The sequence below is a fragment of the Barbatula barbatula genome, assembly GCF_947034865.1.
Source record: "Barbatula barbatula genome assembly, chromosome: 18".
In the NCBI taxonomy this organism is placed as follows: Eukaryota; Metazoa; Chordata; class Actinopteri; order Cypriniformes; family Nemacheilidae; genus Barbatula; species Barbatula barbatula.
The window spans coordinates 18,760,163-18,775,095 of NC_136781.1; positions in this window are offsets into that span (position 1 = coordinate 18,760,163).

Here is a 14,933-nt window from a genome sequence, read left to right on the forward strand (position 1 = left end):
TGTCACAAAATGCAGTTCTCAGCTCAGAAAGCTTGTTTCTGACATTCTAACAGCTCAATTAGAGCATTTTAGTAATGAACAGTGTTCTTTGTCAAAACTGACATTCTCATCATCCACTGATGCACTTTGTCACAAAATGCATTTCTCAGCTCAGAAAGCTTGTTTCTGACATTCTAACAGCTCAATTTGAGCATTTCAGTAATGAACAGTGTTCTTTGTCAAAACTGACATTCTCATCATCCACTGATGAACTATGTCACAAAATGCAGTTCTCAGCTCAGAAAGCTTGTTTCTGACATTCTAACAGCTCAATTAGAGCATTTTAGTAATGAACAGTGTTCATTGTCAAAACTGACATTCTCATCATCCACTGATGAACTATGTCACAAAATGCAGTTCTCAGCTCAGAAAGCTTGTTTCTGACATTCTAGCAGCTCAATTGGAGCATTTTAGTAATGAACAGTGTTCTTTGTCAAAACTGACATTCTCATCATCCACTGATGAACTATGTCACAAAATGCAGTTCTCAGCTCAGAAAGCTTGTTTCTAACATTCTAACAGCTCAATTAGAGCATTTTAGTAATGAACAGTGTTCTTTGTCAAAACTGACATTCTCATCATCCACTGATGAACTATGTCACAAAATGCAGTTCTCAGCTCAGAAAGCTTGTTTCTGACATTCTAACAGCTCAATTAGAGCATTTTAGTAATGAACAGTGTTCTTTGTCAAAACTGACATTCTCATCATCCACTGATGAACTATGTCACAAAATGCAGTTCTCAGCTCAGAAAGCTTGTTTCTGACATTCTAACAGCTCAATTAGAGCATTTTAGTAATGATCAGTGTTCTTTGTCAAAACTGACATTCTCATCATCCACTGATGCTTTTTGTCACAAAATGCAGTTCTCAGCTCAGAAAGCTTGTTTCTGACATTCTAACAGCTCAATTAGAGCATTTTAGTAATGAACAGTGTTCTCTGTCAAAACTGACATTCTCATCATCCACTGAAGCACTTTGTCACAAAATGCATTTCTCAGCTCAGAAAGCTTGTTTCTGACATTCTAACAGCTCAATTGGAGCATTTTAGTAATGATCAGTGTTCTTTGTCAAAACTGACATTCTCATCATCCACTGATGAACTTTGTCACAAAATGCAGTTCTCAGCTCAGAAAGCTTGTTTCTAACATTCTAACAGCTCAATTAGAGCATTTTAGTAATGAACAGTGTTCTTTGTCAAAAGTGACATTCTCATCATCCACTGATGCACTTTGTCACAAAATGCATTTCTCAGCTCAGAAAGCTTGTTTATGACATTCTAACAGCTCAATTGGAGCATTTTAGTAATGATCAGTGTTCTTTGTCAAAACTGACATTCTCATCATCCACTGATGCACTTTGTCACAAAATGCATTTCTCAGCTCAGAAAGCTTGTTTCTGACATTCTAACAGCTCAATTTGAGCATTTCAGTAATGAACAGTGTTCTTTGTCAAAACTGACATTCTCATCATCCACTGATGAACTATGTCACAAAATGCAGTTCTCAGCTCAGAAAGCTTGTTTCTGACATTCTAACAGCTCAATTATAGCATTTTAGTAATGAACAGTGTTCTTTGTCAAAACTGACATTCTCATCATCCACTGATGAACTATGTCACAAAATGCAGTTCTCAGCTCAGAAAGCTTGTTTCTGACATTCTAGCAGCTCAATTGGAGCATTTTAGTAATGAACAGTGTTCTTTGTCAAAACTGACATTCTCATCATCCACTGATGAACTATGTCACAAAATGCAGTTCTCAGCTCAGAAAGCTTGTTTCTAACATTCTAACAGCTCAATTAGAGCATTTTAGTAATGAACAGTGTTCTTTGTCAAAACTGACATTCTCATCATCCACTGATGAACTATGTCACAAAATGCAGTTCTCAGCTCAGAAAGCTTGTTTCTGACATTCTAACAGCTCAATTAGAGCATTTTAGTAATGAACAGTGTTCTTTGTCAAAACTGACATTCTCATCATCCACTGATGAACTATGTCACAAAATGCAGTTCTCAGCTCAGAAAGCTTGTTTCTGACATTCTAACAGCTCAATTAGAGCATTTAGTAATGAACAGTGTTCTTTGTCAAAACTGACATTCTCATCATCCACTGATGCACTTTGTCAAAAAAATGCAGTTTTCAGCTCAGAAAGCTTGTTTCTGACATTCTAACAGCTCAATTGGAGCATTTTAGTAATGATCAGTGTTCTTTGTCAAAAGTGACATTCTCATCATCCACTGATTCACTTTGTCACAAAATGCAGTTCTCAGCTCAGAAAGCTTGTTTCTGACATTCTAACAGCTCAATTAGAGCATTTTAGTAATGATCAGTGTTCTTTGTCAAAACTGACATTCTCATCATCCACTGATTCACTTTGTCACAAAATGCAGTTTTCAGCTCAGAAAGCTTGTTTCTGACATTCTAACAGCTCAATTAGAGCATTTTAGTAATGAACAGTGTTCTTTGTCAAAACTGACATTCTCATCATCCACTGATGAACTATGTCACAAAATGCAGTTCTCAGCTCAGAAAGCTTGTTTCTGACATTCTAACAGCTCAATTGGAGCATTTTAGTAATGATCAGTGTTCTTTGTCAAAACTGACATTCTCATCATCCACTGATGAACTATGTCACAAAATGCAGTTCTCAGCTCAGAAAGCTTGTTTCTGACATTCTAACAGCTCAATTGGAGCATTTTAGTAATGAACAGTGTTCTTTGTCAAAACTGACATTCTCATCATCCACTGAAGCACTTTGTCACAAAATGCATTTCTCAGCTCAGAAAGCTTGTTTCTGACATTCTAACAGCTCAATCGGAGCATTTTAGTAATGATCAGTGTTCTTTGTCAAAACTGACATTCTCATCATCCACTGATTCACTTTCTCACAAAATGCAGTTCTCAGCTCAGAAAGCTTGTTTCTGACATTCTAACAGCTCAATTAGAGAATTTTAGTAATGAACAGTGTTCTTTGTCAAAACTGACATTCTCATCATCCACTGATGAACTATGTCACAAAATGCAGTTCTCAGCTCAGAAAGCTTGTTTCTGACATTCTAACAGCTTAATTGGAGCATTTTAGTGATGATCAGTGTTCTTTGTCAAAACTGACATTCTCATCATCCACTAATGAACTATGTCACAAAATGCAGTTTTCAGCTCAGAAAGCTTGTTTCTGACATTCTAACAGCTCAATTGGAGCATTTCAGTAATGAACAGTGTTCTTTGTCAAAAGTGACATTCTCATCCATCCACTGATTCACTTTGTCACAAAATGCAGTTCTCAGCTCAGAAAGCTTGTTTCTGACATTCTAACAGCTCAATTGGAGCATTTTAGTAATGATCAGTGTTCTTTTTTCAAAACTGACATTCTCATCATCCACTGATGAACTTTGTCACAAAATGCAGTTCTCAGCTCAGAAAGCTTGTTTCTGACATTCTAACAGCTCAATTAGAGCATTTTAGTAATGAACAGTGTTCTTTGTCAAAACTGACATTCTCATCATCCACTGATGCACTTTGTCACAAAATGCATTTCTCAGCTCAGAAAGCTTGTTTCTGACATTCTAACAGCTCAATTTGAGCATTTCAGTAATGAACAGTGTTCTTTGTCAAAACTGACATTCTCATCATCCACTGATGCTTTTTGTCACAAAATGCAGTTCTCAGCTCAGAAAGCTTGTTTCTGACATTCTAACAGCTTAATTGGAGCATTTTAGTGATGATCAGTGTTCTTTGTCAAAACTGACATTCTCATCATCCACTGATTCACTTCGTCACAAAATGCAGTTCTCAGCTCAGAAAGCTTGTTTCTGACATTCTAACAGCTCAATTGGAGCATTTCAGTAATGAACAGTGTTCTTTGTCAAAAGTGACATTCTCATCCATCCACTGATTCACTTTGTCACAAAATGCAGTTCTCAGCTCAGAAAGCTTGTTTCTGACATTCTAACAGCTCAATTGGAGCATTTTAGTAATGATCAGTGTTCTTTTTTCAAAACTGACATTCTCATCATCCACTGATGAACTTTGTCACAAAATGCAGTTCTCAGCTCAAAAAGCTTGTTTCTGACATTCTAACAGCTCAATTAGAGCATTTTAGTAATGAACAGTGTTCTTTGTCAAAACTGACATTCTCATCATCCACTGATGCACTTTGTCACAAAATGCATTTCTCAGCTCAGAAAGCTTGTTTCTGACATTCTAACAGCTCAATTTGAGCATTTCAGTAATGAACAGTGTTCTTTGTCAAAACTGACATTCTCATCATCCACTGATGCTTTTTGTCACAAAATGCAGTTCTCAGCTCAGAAAGCTTGTTTCTGACATTCTAACAGCTTAATTGGAGCATTTTAGTGATGATCAGTGTTCTTTGTCAAAACTGACATTCTCATCATCCACTGATTCACTTCGTCACAAAATGCAGTTCTCAGCTCAGAAAGCTTGTTTCTGACATTCTAACAGCTCAATTAGAGCATTTTAGTAATGAACAGTGTTCTTTGTCAAAACTGACATTCTCATCATCCACTGATGAACTATGTCACAAAATGCAGTTCTCAGCTCAGAAAGCTTGTTTCTGACATTCTAACAGTTCAATTAGAGCATTTTAGTAATGAACAGTGTTCTTTGTCAAAAGTGACATTCTCATCATCCACTGATGCACTTTGTCACAAAATGCATTTCTCAGCTCAGAAAGCTTGTTTCTGACATTCTAACAGCTCAATTGGAGCATTTTAGTAATGATCAGTGTTCTTTGTCAAAACTGACATTCTCATCATCCACTGATGCTTTTTGTCACAAAATGCAGTTCTCAGCTCAGAAAGCTTGTTTCTGACATTCTAACAGCTCAATTAGAGCATTTTAGTAATGAACAGTTTTCTCTGTCAAAACTGACATTCTCATCATCCACTGAAGCACTTTGTCACAAAATGCATTTCTCAGCTCAGAAAGCTTGTTTCTGACATTCTAACAGCTCAATTGGAGCATTTTAGTAATGATCAGTGTTCTTTGTCAAAACTGACATTCTCATCATCCACTGATGAACTTTGTCACAAAATGCAGTTCTCAGCTCAGAAAGCTTGTTTCTAACATTCTAACAGCTCAATTAGAGCATTTTAGTAATGAACAGTGTTCTTTGTCAAAAGTGACATTCTCATCATCCACTGATGCACTTTGTCACAAAATGCATTTCTCAGCTCAGAAAGCTTGTTTATGACATTCTAACAGCTCAATTGGAGCATTTTAGTAATGATCAGTGTTCTTTGTCAAAACTGACATTCTCATCATCCACTGATGCTTTTTGTCACAAAATGCAGTTTTCAGCTCAGAAAGCTTGTTTCTGACATTCTAACAGCTCAATTGGAGCATTTCAGTAATGAACAGAGTTCTTTGTCAAAACTGACATTCTCATCATCCACTGATGAACTTTGTCACAAAATGCAGTTCTCAGCTCAGAAAGCTTGTTTCTGACATTCTAACAGCTCAATTAGAGCATTTTAGTAATGAACAGTGTTCTTTGTCAAAACTGACATTCTCATCATCCACTGATGAACTTTGTCACAAAAAGCAGTTCTCAGCTCAGAAAGCTTGTTTCTGACATTCTAACAGCTCAATTGGAGCATTTTAGTAATGATCAGTGTTCTTTGTCAAAACTGACATTCTCATCATCCACTGATGCTTTTTGTCACAAAATGCAGTTTTCAGCTCAGAAAGCTTGTTTCTGACATTCTAACAGCTCAATTGGAGCATTTCAGTAATGAACAGAGTTCTTTGTCAAAACTGACATTCTCATCATCCACTGATGAACTATGTCACAAAATGCAGTTCTCAGCTCAGAAAGCTTGTTTCTAACATTCTAACAGCTCAATTAGAGCATTTTAGTAATGAACAGTGTTCTTTGTCAAAACTGACATTCTCATCATCCACTGATGAACTATGTCACAAAATGCAGTTCTCAGCTCAGAAAGCTTGTTTCTGACATTCTAACAGCTCAATTAGAGCATTTTAGTAATGAACAGTGTTCTTTGTCAAAACTGACATTCTCATCATCCACTGATGAACTGTCACAAAATGCAGTTCTCAGCTCAGAAAGCTTGTTTCTGACATTCTAACAGCTCAATTAGAGCATTTTAGTAATGAACAGTGTTCTTTGTCAAAACTGACATTCTCATCATCCACTGATGGACTATGTCACAAAATGCAGTTCTCAGCTCAGAAAGCTTGTTTCTGACATTCTAACAGCTCAATTAGAGCATTTTAGTAATGAACAGTGTTCTTTGTCAAAACTGACATTCTCATCATCCACTGATGCACTTTGTCACAAAATGCATTTCTCAGCTCAGAAAGCTTGTTTCTGACATTCTAACAGCTCAATTTGAGCATTTCAGTAATGAACAGTGTTCTTTGTCAAAACTGACATTCTCATCATCCACTGATGAACTATGTCACAAAATGCAGTTCTCAGCTCAGAAAGCTTGTTTCTGACATTCTAACAGCTCAATTAGAGCATTTTAGTAATGAACAGTGTTCTTTGTCAAAACTGACATTCTCATCATCCACTGATGAACTATGTCACAAAATGCAGTTCTCAGCTCAGAAAGCTTGTTTCTGACATTCTAGCAGCTCAATTGGAGCATTTTAGTAATGAACAGTGTTCTTTGTCAAAACTGACATTCTCATCATCCACTGATGAACTATGTCACAAAATGCAGTTCTCAGCTCAGAAAGCTTGTTTCTAACATTCTAACAGCTCAATTAGAGCATTTTAGTAATGAACAGTGTTCTTTGTCAAAACTGACATTCTCATCATCCACTGATGAACTATGTCACAAAATGCAGTTCTCAGCTCAGAAAGCTTGTTTCTGACATTCTAACAGCTCAATTAGAGCATTTTAGTAATGAACAGTGTTCTTTGTCAAAACTGACATTCTCATCATCCACTGATGAACTATGTCACAAAATGCAGTTCTCAGCTCAGAAAGCTTGTTTCTGACATTCTAACAGCTCAATTAGAGCATTTTAGTAATGAACAGTGTTCTTTGTCAAAACTGACATTCTCATCATCCACTGAAGCACTTTGTCACAAAATGCAATTCTCAGCTCAGAAAGCTTGTTTCTGACATTCTAACAGCTCAATCGGAGCATTTTAGTAATGATCAGTGTTCTTTGTCAAAACTTACATTCTCATCATCCACTGATGCTTTTTGTCACAAAATGCAGTTCTCAGCTCAGAAAGCTTGTTTCTGACATTCTAACAGCTCAATTAGAGCATTTTAGTAATGAACAGTGTTCTTTGTCAAAACTGACATTCTCATCATCCACTGATGAACTATGTCACAAAATGCAGTTCTCAGCTCAGAAAGCTTGTTTCTGACATTCTAACAGCTCAATTAGAGCATTTTAGTAATGAACAGTGTTCTTTGTCAAAACTGACATTCTCATCATCCACTGATGAACTGTCACAAAATGCAGTTCTCAGCTCAGAAAGCTTGTTTCTGACATTCTAACAGCTCAATTAGAGCATTTTAGTAATGAACAGTGTTCTTTGTCAAAACTGACATTCTCATCATCCACTGATGGACTATGTCACAAAATGCAGTTCTCAGCTCAGAAAGCTTGTTTCTGACATTCTAACAGCTCAATTAGAGCATTTTAGTAATGAACAGTGTTCTTTGTCAAAACTGACATTCTCATCATCCACTGATGCACTTTGTCAAAAAAATGCAGTTTTCAGCTCAGAAAGCTTGTTTCTGACATTCTAACAGCTCAATTGGAGCATTTTAGTAATGATCAGTGTTCTTTGTCAAAAGTGACATTCTCATCATCCACTGATTCACTTTGTCACAAAATGCAGTTCTCAGCTCAGAAAGCTTGTTTCTGACATTCTAACAGCTCAATTAGAGCATTTTAGTAATGATCAGTGTTCTTTGTCAAAACTGACATTCTCATCATCCACTGATTCACTTTGTCACAAAATGCAGTTTTCAGCTCAGAAAGCTTGTTTCTGACATTCTAACAGCTCAATTAGAGCATTTTTAGTAATGAACAGTGTTCTTTGTCAAAACTGACATTCTCATCATCCACTGATGAACTATGTCACAAAATGCAGTTCTCAGCTCAGAAAGCTTGTTTCTGACATTCTAACAGCTCAATTGGAGCATTTTAGTAATGATCAGTGTTCTTTGTCAAAACTGACATTCTCATCATCCACTGATGAACTATGTCACAAAATGCAGTTCTCAGCTCAGAAAGCTTGTTTCTGACATTCTAACAGCTCAATTGGAGCATTTTAGTAATGATCAGTGTTCTTTGTCAAAACTGACATTCTCATCATCCACTGAAGCACTTTGTCACAAAATGCATTTCTCAGCTCAGAAAGCTTGTTTCTGACATTCTAACAGCTCAATCGGAGCATTTTAGTAATGATCAGTGTTCTTTGTCAAAACTGACATTCTCATCATCCACTGATTCACTTTCTCACAAAATGCAGTTCTCAGCTCAGAAAGCTTGTTTCTGACATTCTAACAGCTCAATTAGAGAATTTTAGTAATGAACAGTGTTCTTTGTCAAAACTGACATTCTCATCATCCACTGATGAACTATGTCACAAAATGCAGTTCTCAGCTCAGAAAGCTTGTTTCTGACATTCTAACAGCTTAATTGGAGCATTTTAGTGATGATCAGTGTTCTTTGTCAAAACTGACATTCTCATCATCCACTGATGAACTATGTCACAAAATGCAGTTTTCAGCTCAGAAAGCTTGTTTCTGACATTCTAACAGCTCAATTGGAGCATTTCAGTAATGAACAGTGTTCTTTGTCAAAAGTGACATTCTCATCCATCCACTGATTCACTTTGTCACAAAATGCAGTTCTCAGCTCAGAAAGCTTGTTTCTGACATTCTAACAGCTCAATTGGAGCATTTTAGTAATGATCAGTGTTCTTTGTCAAAACTGACATTCTCATCATCCACTGATGAACTTTGTCACAAAATGCAGTTCTCAGCTCAGAAAGCTTGTTTCTGACATTCTAACAGCTCAATTAGAGCATTTTAGTAATGAACAGTGTTCTTTGTCAAAACTGACATTCTCATCATCCACTGATGCACTTTGTCACAAAATGCATTTCTCAGCTCAGAAAGCTTGTTTCTGACATTCTAACAGCTCAATTTGAGCATTTCAGTAATGAACAGTGTTCTTTGTCAAAACTGACATTCTCATCATCCACTGATTCACTTTGTCACAAAATGCAGTTCTCAGCTCAGAAAGCTTGTTTCTGACATTCTAACAGCTCAATTAGAGCATTTTAGTAATGAACAGTGTTCTTTGTCAAAACTGACATTCTCATCATCCACTGATGAACTATGTCACAAAATGCAGTTCTCAGCTCAGAAAGCTTGTTTTTGACATTCTAACAGTTCAATTAGAGCATTTTAGTAATGAACAGTGTTCTTTGTCAAAAGTGACATTCTCATCATCCACTGATGCACTTTGTCACAAAATGCATTTCTCAGCTCAGAAAGCTTGTTTCTGACATTCTAACAGCTCAATTGGAGCATTTTAGTAATGATCAGTGTTCTTTGTCAAAACTGACATTCTCATCATCCACTGATGCTTTTTGTCACAAAATGCAGTTCTCAGCTCAGAAAGCTTGTTTCTGACATTCTAACAGCTCAATTAGAGCATTTTAGTAATGAACAGTGTTCTCTGTCAAAACTGACATTCTCATCATCCACTGAAGCACTTTGTCACAAAATGCATTTCTCAGCTCAGAAAGCTTGTTTCTGACATTCTAACAGCTCAATTGGAGCATTTTAGTAATGATCAGTGTTCTTTGTCAAAACTGACATTCTCATCATCCACTGATGAACTTTGTCACAAAATGCAGTTCTCAGCTCAGAAAGCTTGTTTCTAACATTCTAACAGCTCAATTAGAGCATTTTAGTAATGAACAGTGTTCTTTGTCAAAAGTGACATTCTCATCATCCACTGATGCACTTTGTCACAAAATGCATTTCTCAGCTCAGAAAGCTTGTTTATGACATTCTAACAGCTCAATTGGAGCATTTTAGTAATGATCAGTGTTCTTTGTCAAAACTGACATTCTCATCATCCACTGATGCTTTTTGTCACAAAATGCAGTTTTCAGCTCAGAAAGCTTGTTTCTGACATTCTAACAGCTCAATTGGAGCATTTCAGTAATGAACAGAGTTCTTTGTCAAAACTGACATTCTCATCATCCACTGATGAACTTTGTCACAAAATGCAGTTCTCAGCTCAGAAAGCTTGTTTCTGACATTCTAACAGCTCAATTAGAGCATTTTAGTAATGAACAGTGTTCTTTGTCAAAACTGACATTCTCATCATCCACTGATGAACTTTGTCACAAAAAGCAGTTCTCAGCTCAGAAAGCTTGTTTCTGACATTCTAACAGCTCAATTGGAGCATTTTAGTAATGATCAGTGTTCTTTGTCAAAACTGACATTCTCATCATCCACTGATGCTTTTTGTCAAAAAATGCAGTTTTCAGCTCAGAAAGCTTGTTTCTGACATTCTAACAGCTCAATTGGAGCATTTCAGTAATGAACAGAGTTCTTTGTCAAAACTGACATTCTCATCATCCACTGATGAACTATGTCACAAAATGCAGTTCTCAGCTCAGAAAGCTTGTTTCTAACATTCTAACAGCTCAATTAGAGCATTTTAGTAATGAACAGTGTTCTTTGTCAAAACTGACATTCTCATCATCCACTGATGAACTATGTCACAAAATGCAGTTCTCAGCTCAGAAAGCTTGTTTCTGACATTCTAACAGCTCAATTAGAGCATTTTAGTAATGAACAGTGTTCTTTGTCAAAACTGACATTCTCATCATCCACTGATGAACTGTCACAAAATGCAGTTCTCAGCTCAGAAAGCTTGTTTCTGACATTCTAACAGCTCAATTAGAGCATTTTAGTAATGAACAGTGTTCTTTGTCAAAACTGACATTCTCATCATCCACTGATGGACTATGTCACAAAATGCAGTTCTCAGCTCAGAAAGCTTGTTTCTGACATTCTAACAGCTCAATTAGAGCATTTTAGTAATGAACAGTGTTCTTTGTCAAAACTGACATTCTCATCATCCACTGATGCACTTTGTCACAAAATGCATTTCTCAGCTCAGAAAGCTTGTTTCTGACATTCTAACAGCTCAATTTGAGCATTTCAGTAATGAACAGTGTTCTTTGTCAAAACTGACATTCTCATCATCCACTGATGAACTATGTCACAAAATGCAGTTCTCAGCTCAGAAAGCTTGTTTCTGACATTCTAACAGCTCAATTAGAGAATTTTAGTAATGAACAGTGTTCTTTGTCAAAACTGACATTCTCATCATCCACTGATGAACTATGTCACAAAATGCAGTTCTCAGCTCAGAAAGCTTGTTTCTGACATTCTAACAGCTTAATTGGAGCATTTTAGTGATGATCAGTGTTCTTTGTCAAAACTGACATTCTCATCATCCACTAATGAACTATGTCACAAAATGCAGTTTTCAGCTCAGAAAGCTTGTTTCTGACATTCTAACAGCTCAATTGGAGCATTTCAGTAATGAACAGTGTTCTTTGTCAAAAGTGACATTCTCATCCATCCACTGATTCACTTTGTCACAAAATGCAGTTCTCAGCTCAGAAAGCTTGTTTCTGACATTCTAACAGCTCAATTGGAGCATTTTAGTAATGATCAGTGTTCTTTGTCAAAACTGACATTCTCATCATCCACTGATGAACTTTGTCACAAAATGCAGTTCTCAGCTCAGAAAGCTTGTTTCTGACATTCTAACAGCTCAATTAGAGCATTTTAGTAATGAACAGTGTTCTTTGTCAAAACTGACATTCTCATCATCCACTGATGCACTTTGTCACAAAATGCATTTCTCAGCTCAGAAAGCTTGTTTCTGACATTCTAACAGCTCAATTTGAGCATTTCAGTAATGAACAGTGTTCTTTGTCAAAACTGACATTCTCATCATCCACTGATGAACTATGTCACAAAATGCAGTTCTCAGCTCAGAAAGCTTGTTTCTGACATTCTAACAGCTCAATTAGAGCATTTTAGTAATGAACAGTGTTCTTTGTCAAAACTGACATTCTCATCATCCACTGATGAACTGTCACAAAATGCAGTTCTCAGCTCAGAAAGCTTGTTTCTGACATTCTAACAGCTCAATTAGAGCATTTTAGTAATGAACAGTGTTCTTTGTCAAAACTGACATTCTCATCATCCACTGATGGACTATGTCACAAAATGCAGTTCTCAGCTCAGAAAGCTTGTTTCTGACATTCTAACAGCTCAATTAGAGCATTTTAGTAATGAACAGTGTTCTTTGTCAAAACTGACATTCTCATCATCCACTGATGCACTTTGTCACAAAATGCATTTCTCAGCTCAGAAAGCTTGTTTCTGACATTCTAACAGCTCAATTTGAGCATTTCAGTAATGAACAGTGTTCTTTGTCAAAACTGACATTCTCATCATCCACTGATGAACTATGTCACAAAATGCAGTTCTCAGCTCAGAAAGCTTGTTTCTGACATTCTAACAGCTCAATTAGAGAATTTTAGTAATGAACAGTGTTCTTTGTCAAAACTGACATTCTCATCATCCACTGATGAACTATGTCACAAAATGCAGTTCTCAGCTCAGAAAGCTTGTTTCTGACATTCTAACAGCTTAATTGGAGCATTTTAGTGATGATCAGTGTTCTTTGTCAAAACTGACATTCTCATCATCCACTAATGAACTATGTCACAAAATGCAGTTTTCAGCTCAGAAAGCTTGTTTCTGACATTCTAACAGCTCAATTGGAGCATTTCAGTAATGAACAGTGTTCTTTGTCAAAAGTGACATTCTCATCCATCCACTGATTCACTTTGTCACAAAATGCAGTTCTCAGCTCAGAAAGCTTGTTTCTGACATTCTAACAGCTCAATTGGAGCATTTTAGTAATGATCAGTGTTCTTTGTCAAAACTGACATTCTCATCATCCACTGATGAACTTTGTCACAAAATGCAGTTCTCAGCTCAGAAAGCTTGTTTCTGACATTCTAACAGCTCAATTAGAGCATTTTAGTAATGAACAGTGTTCTTTGTCAAAACTGACATTCTCATCATCCACTGATGCACTTTGTCACAAAATGCATTTCTCAGCTCAGAAAGCTTGTTTCTGACATTCTAACAGCTCAATTTGAGCATTTCAGTAATGAACAGTGTTCTTTGTCAAAACTGACATTCTCATCATCCACTGATGCTTTTTGTCACAAAATGCAGTTCTCAGCTCAGAAAGCTTGTTTCTGACATTCTAACAGCTTAATTGGAGCATTTTAGTGATGATCAGTGTTCTTTGTCAAAACTGACATTCTCATCATCCACTGATTCACTTCGTCACAAAATGCAGTTCTCAGCTCAGAAAGCTTGTTTCTGACATTCTAACAGCTCAATTAGAGCATTTTAGTAATGAACAGTGTTCTTTGTCAAAACTGACATTCTCATCATCCACTGATGAACTATGTCACAAAATGCAGTTCTCAGCTCAGAAAGCTTGTTTCTGACATTCTAACAGTTCAATTAGAGCATTTTAGTAATGAACAGTGTTCTTTGTCAAAAGTGACATTCTCATCATCCACTGATGCACTTTGTCACAAAATGCATTTCTCAGCTCAGAAAGCTTGTTTCTGACATTCTAACAGCTCAATTGGAGCATTTTAGTAATGATCAGTGTTCTTTGTCAAAACTGACATTCTCATCATCCACTGATGCTTTTTGTCACAAAATGCAGTTCTCAGCTCAGAAAGCTTGTTTCTGACATTCTAACAGCTCAATTAGAGCATTTTAGTAATGAACAGTGTTCTCTGTCAAAACTGACATTCTCATCATCCACTGAAGCACTTTGTCACAAAATGCATTTCTCAGCTCAGAAAGCTTGTTTCTGACATTCTAACAGCTCAATTGGAGCATTTTAGTAATGATCAGTGTTCTTTGTCAAAACTGACATTCTCATCATCCACTGATGAACTTTGTCACAAAATGCAGTTCTCAGCTCAGAAAGCTTGTTTCTAACATTCTAACAGCTCAATTAGAGCATTTTAGTAATGAACAGTGTTCTTTGTCAAAAGTGACATTCTCATCATCCACTGATGCACTTTGTCACAAAATGCATTTCTCAGCTCAGAAAGCTTGTTTATGACATTCTAACAGCTCAATTGGAGCATTTTAGTAATGATCAGTGTTCTTTGTCAAAACTGACATTCTCATCATCCACTGATGCTTTTTGTCACAAAATGCAGTTTTCAGCTCAGAAAGCTTGTTTCTGACATTCTAACAGCTCAATTGGAGCATTTCAGTAATGAACAGAGTTCTTTGTCAAAACTGACATTCTCATCATCCACTGATGAACTTTGTCACAAAATGCAGTTCTCAGCTCAGAAAGCCTGTTTCTGACATTCTAACAGCTCAATTAGAGCATTTTAGTAATGAACAGTGTTCTTTGTCAAAACTGACATTCTCATCATCCACTGATGAACTTTGTCACAAAAAGCAGTTCTCAGCTCAGAAAGCTTGTTTCTGACATTCTAACAGCTCAATTGGAGCATTTTAGTAATGATCAGTGTTCTTTGTCAAAACTGACATTCTCATCATCCACTGATGCTTTTTGTCACAAAATGCAGTTTTCAGCTCAGAAAGCTTGTTTCTGACATTCTAACAGCTCAATTGGAGCATTTCAGTAATGAACAGAGTTCTTTGTCAAAACTGACATTCTCATCATCCACTGATGAACTATGTCACAAAATGCAGTTCTCAGCTCAGAAAGCTTGTTTCTAACATTCTAACAGCTCAATTAGAGCATTTTAGT